The following is a 5699-nucleotide window of genomic DNA, read 5'->3' as shown; positions in this document are numbered from 1 at the left end:
TGTTTTTATTGGGTTTGCATTTAATTCTTAAGTGTACTTTTAGTTGTGTCATAGTCTTAAGTTAGGTTCCATCACTTAGACTTGTCTTCGTATTTGCTGCCACCTTGTGTTCCCTTTGTGTCAGTAGATTTTCTTCTTTTTTTTTTTTTTTTTTTTTTTTTTTTCTTTTTTTTTTTTACAGTCTAATCATGACAGCTGGGTCCAATTAGTCCAGCTGGTTATTTAAGGTTACTCTTTTTGTTCCTCTTTGTGGGTTGTTGTTGCTTGTGCTTCTCGTGGTGTAGTGGTATGTAAAATACTGATCACGGAAATTCTTTATGTTTATTTAGTCAACGTGTTCAGGTAATTCCCAGGGGCTTTAAGCATTTTTGTCTTTTTGTTTGTACTTTCTGCTTTACTGCTTTTCCCCTCATCCTGCATACAGGGTTAGTTTGTATTTTAGTTGTAACCTTCCCCACTCCTGCTGGGTTTTTTTTTTATACCACACTCCTAATCGGATAAAGAGTGTATTTTTGTTGAATCCTTACCCACTCCCGTTTTTGTATTTTTGGCTCACTGACTGTGTATTAAACATCGGCTTCTTTTTGATCTCACCCTTGTCTTGGCTGTTTTGCATTTGGGGTTCTTGTTCCACTTGATGTAATAAATGATGTAATAGAGCTGGAGTGTGGTTGGAATGAAGCTGGAGTATGTTGGGAATACGTTCCAAAATGTCACAGACTGAGTGGGAAATTTGGTGGAACGTGACCAAAACATTTTCCTGTGGAGGTTTTTGGTGTCAGATTTTCCAGATTACTTTTACAGTGTATTTTAAACATCAGTCAGTGAACTTTATCTTCTCACACTCATGGCCATTTTCAGACTGAAAGCAGAAACTCACCGTCTGTGACTGATCAGAATCTTGTATTTGTGGTTCTCAGCAGAGTTGCCATCAGCTTGAAGAAGTGGTGTTTTTGTTTTCACATGTTTCTCTGCAGATTAACTTCCTCCTTCCAGGGCAATAAAATCTACATCCAACTGTGATATCTTCTCCTTCTCTTCCAGAATGGACCTCTTGTGCAGTGATGATGTCACTGTGTCGACCGCACAGAGCTGCTGAACAGATCAACAATCAGTAGTTAGGATCAGAACTTTCTCTGATCACTAACAAAATGACAAAGATCATAAAAACCCAGAGGTCTGTTTTGGAATTCTGACATTTGCAGAAGATTAAAATAAAAGTTTACTCACTGAAGAAGAAGAAGCAGCAGATTGCAGTTTGAAGGACGTTCATGGTGATGTGTGTTGACTTCACCCTGCCTCAGGGTTTCTTCAGCGACAAAACTTCAGAGAATTTATTTCTCAACATGAGATCTAACTCTGGTTATCGGAGGTGTGTGTGTGTGAGTGTGAGAGATCGGGGCCCTGCCAGGGATTTTGGACCCCATGAAAAGAAACCTTACTGAGCCTCTCCATAGCCGGCCACTAGGCCGGAGGGAAATTTTGATAGTTTTACATAAAACTATGCATTTTAATGATATTTTTTACTATCATTCCCATATTTGTAGGAAGAAAAAAATAATTTGACAGTTACTTGTTAGGGGAAGCACTGAAAATACAATGAAATTCATTTAGATTCAATTACTTGCTGCAAGACTGATACTCTAGATTGACAAAAGATGGTGGCGACAAAGGCAAAAACTGGAATGACTCAATATTTGAAGGACAAGCCAACAAAATGGGGCCTGAAACGTTTTATGTTGGCTGTTTCAAGTAATGGCTACACACTCACGTTCACATTACACTGCCAAGACTGTGATCACAAGTGAGCACGGGCTGTCATACAATGTGGTCATGAACCTGATCCAGCCATTCTTGCTTGGTACTGGGTACCACATTTACATGGACAATTTTTACACGAGTCCCAAACTGTTCATGGACCTGGCTAACATGAAGTTTGGGCCATGTGGCACATACAGGGAGAACACATGAGGATGCCCCAGAGGGAGGTCAAATGCTCTCACAAAAAAATCTGAAAGAGGATCTATAAGATGGATAAGAGAGGGGCCTCTGGTGTTTGTAAAGTGGATGGACACATGGGAGGTGTCTGTGTGCTCCACCATCCATCATGTGTTTTCGGGTGAGACAGTGCGGAGAAGGGTGAAGCATGAGAAGGATGGACACTGGACAGTGAAAGACATCCCCTGTCCTACCCCAGTGCTGGCTTATAATATGAGTAAAGTGTTGTGCAGCAGCACAAAGCTCACTCATGGTACAGGGGGTCCTAAACAGGAAGTGTCAAAAGCCAAGTTCACAGTGAAACAGGAAATGTTCAAATGTCAAACACTTCCTGGTTTGACAGACGAGATCCCATGGAATCTCACAGGAACTCAGTGGCAAGCTCACACTCAAACAGGAAATGCCGAATTCTCAGTCACAGTGAAACAAGAAATGTTGAACACTTCCTGGTATGGGTGGAGCTAGAGCGGAGGCCGGGGTTTCACAGGACTCCCCTGAAATCTGATTGGACACAGATGACTGACATGTCATGCCACCACGTGTCTGGTTGAAAGAGCTGCATTTTCAAATCAGTGAGTCACACTGACTGCTAGGTTCTTCCTGTCCAGTAGTTTGTGCTGTGTACCACAAAAAGTTCTAATCCAACTTAGTAGAAGAAGAAAAATGTTTGCTTCAGATTTGAACTGAACACATCGTTTGAACTATGGACTTCTAATGACATCAAACTTATTTTGGTGAGTAAACGACCGTATTTTATGCCAGAAATGAGGTCCAGGTTGTTAAAAGCAGCATTTCTCCTTTAATTCAGGTTGCCATGTCTGTCTGTTAGCTGTTTAAGAGTGCAAACATGTTTAAGCTAACAGACAACAGCTGGTTTGTGTTGGCTTATTAGTGCAGCAGATAACTGAAACAATCCTTCAAATGGTCATACAAGCATGAAATTCAGCACAAATACAGCTGGAGCAAAATTAATGGAACAACTTTAAGTTTTGACCCCTGTACAAACTGAAACTGACCTTTGTCACCATTCTTATCACTTATGTTTCCATCTCTTGACTTGTCTAAAGAAAACTGGCAATAAAACTGATTTATTTACAGGTTTTATAGGTTTGCTTTCAGTTTGAGTTTGAGGATGATAATTTTAGAAATTTTTATTCTTTATTTTTTGTTTTTCTTGTATTTAAAATGGCATAAACAAGTTAAAATGTATGAAATACCAAGTGTTCCAATACTTTTGGAGGGCACAGTATCCAAACCTTTTGATGAGTGCAAAATGAGTGTGGTATTATTACTGTTAGTTTAAGAATGTTTAATTTTCACTGATGCTGCACTTTGTGTCAAATCATAGTCTATCGTCATCGTATATCATATTGATATGAAAATTCAGTAAGGTATATCTTCTATTATACATTCCAAATCTCAGGTGGAACTCTACTAGTGTTTACTAAGGTACACCGAAATAGCTTTAAAAAAGAGTAGAGTCAAGCCACTGAGGTGCCTGGTCTTGAGAACCAGGGATAGTATGTTGTAAAGCTTTTTTATCCCATGGGAACTCTCCCTACCCACCTAATAATATGACAATATTGTGATATGATAATGTGGCCATATTGTACAGCTCTACTGTCAACTAGCTGAAAACTTTGAATATTAATTTACATCTATATTTTAAAAAAATGCTTAAAGTGGCAGGGGGTTAAGAGGGCTGTAATGAGGGGGGTCAGCTGAAAAGCAAAAAAAGAAAAATGCTTAAAAAGGTGGGGGGTATGGGGGGGCGGAGCTCCCCCATAAGCTGAAAGGTTTTAGTCATGCTCCCAAGACCCATTCTACTGAAACATCTGAAGGACCTAAAGGACATGGTTAAATGGCGAGGAGCTTTTCCAGGCATGTGAGGGGTAAATAAAGAAAAATGCTTAAAAAGGCGGGGGCGGAGCCCCCCCAAGAAGCTGAAAGGTTTTTGCTATGCTAATGCTCTGCTGAAGCATTTACTCAAAATAAAGTCTGAAGGACCTAAATGACATAATGAGATGCTGACGAGCTTTGCTTATTCATGTCTGCGACATATGCATATTAAAAGCATGGGTGGAGTCGACCTATCTGACGAGCTCATCCAGTTCTACTCCACCCATCGGAAAACTGCACGCTGCTACAGAACAGTGTTGCTGCACTTCCTTGACATTGCAACCACAAATGCATTCATCTTGCATTGTGAGATCAGCAGTGTCAAGCAAATGCAGCCCATGTGTGTCAACTGTGTGGCACAGACAAAACAGGTGTCCCACAGAACAGGAGCCAGAACCACGTTCCTGTGCCAACTGTGACAGGCACAGATCCTCGCCAAAAAGCCACAAAAGGTAGATTGAGGTGCCAACGGTGCCTTCAGGTGGACAACAAGAGAAGTGACACACCGTGGAAGTGTCAGGCCTGCGATGTGCCCCTCTGTGTTGTGCTGGACAGGAACTGTTTTTTTGAGTGGCACAAATAATTTGTGTTGCATCCAGGGCTGGACTGGGGAAATTTTTCAGGCCGGGCATTTTTAACCAAGACCAGGCCACCACCAGGTATCGAAGGGGAAAAAAAATTAAGCCTGCTGTGACAGTGTGTTTTTTTTTTTTGGTCCCTTAACCGATCAATGTGCACCAGGAGACACATACATTTTAACACTATAAGAAGCATTATGAAAAGTTCTCCCGAAATACAGTTATCATAGGCTTATCAAAAGTACGATCTATTGACAGTAGGTCACATTACTTTTTAGACATAATAAGCCGTCATTTCCTTCAGCCTTGTTACTTAAATTTAGAAATAGAAATTATAAAAACATTTGTTATAGAAATACTGTAGGCTATACTATAAATAATATATCATTACTTGTGTGATACAATTCATCATATAAAGCAAGAAATGACTGGATGACTGGACCAATGACTGGATACAAAGGTTGAACTTTTGAAACTGCAATACACAAAAAGGCCACAAGATGGAGATAGTTGTCTATCTCACTACAAGCTACAAGTAACATCAAGGATTTATTTTATTACCAATTTGTGTTGCTAATCAACTTAGAGAATGACTCTCAATTTAAAGTAAAATGTTAGGTATGTGAAATTATGCCAGCTTGGGAAAATACATTTTAGACAGGGACACCGTTATACCACGCCACCGCACCGCAGACAGTGCAAAACAGCATACTTCGTATGACCGACGCACGACCGTCACACAAATAGAATAAAGAATAAAGAAACAACCTGGTGGCGACAGCATGGTAGCGAGCCATGCACACCATTTGCACAGGTTACATTGCTAGGCTAGGTTACGTGACTGGCAGTGTTAGCACGAATGGAAATAATATCCAACCTTAATTCATATCTGAGTGACCCAGTTAGACAGCACTTTACTTCGGACCAGAAGATCAGAATGTCTCTCTCACACACAGATGTCTGATTTATGAACAAGTTAGGTTGCTGTTCATTTAATTAATAGCTGAAGTTAAACTTCACTTACCATCATGGCCGTAGTGGTCCCCGCCTCACTTTATAGTCACCCTTTCTTGACTTCAATGAAAATATATACTTGTTTTCTAAAAAGTAAAATAAAGACCTCTTTCTTGATTTCATATTTAACTGTTGACAGCACTGTAACAGTAAAACTTGTAATTTCTAACCTACATTGTTAATAAATGTAACTATTAAATTCTTTCTAAC

At 39.9% G+C, this 5699-nt stretch overlaps 1 long non-coding RNA gene across 1 annotated transcript; it reads right to left on the bottom strand.

Annotated features, from left to right (window-relative positions):
• Positions 1 to 959: 959 nt before the first annotated feature.
• On the bottom strand, positions 960 to 1276 carry LOC117511894. The gene is made up of 2 exons (XR_004561121.1): positions 1231 to 1276; positions 960 to 1095 (listed from the first exon to the last, which is right to left on the bottom strand). It is a non-coding gene; the product is annotated as an uncharacterized LOC117511894 (long non-coding RNA).
• Positions 1277 to 5699: the final 4423 nt, after the last annotated feature.

The sequence above is a fragment of the Thalassophryne amazonica genome, chromosome 6, assembly GCF_902500255.1.
Source record: "Thalassophryne amazonica chromosome 6, fThaAma1.1, whole genome shotgun sequence".
In the NCBI taxonomy this organism is placed as follows: domain Eukaryota; kingdom Metazoa; phylum Chordata; class Actinopteri; order Batrachoidiformes; family Batrachoididae; genus Thalassophryne; species Thalassophryne amazonica.
This window is presented reverse-complemented; position numbering and strand designations above follow the sequence as displayed.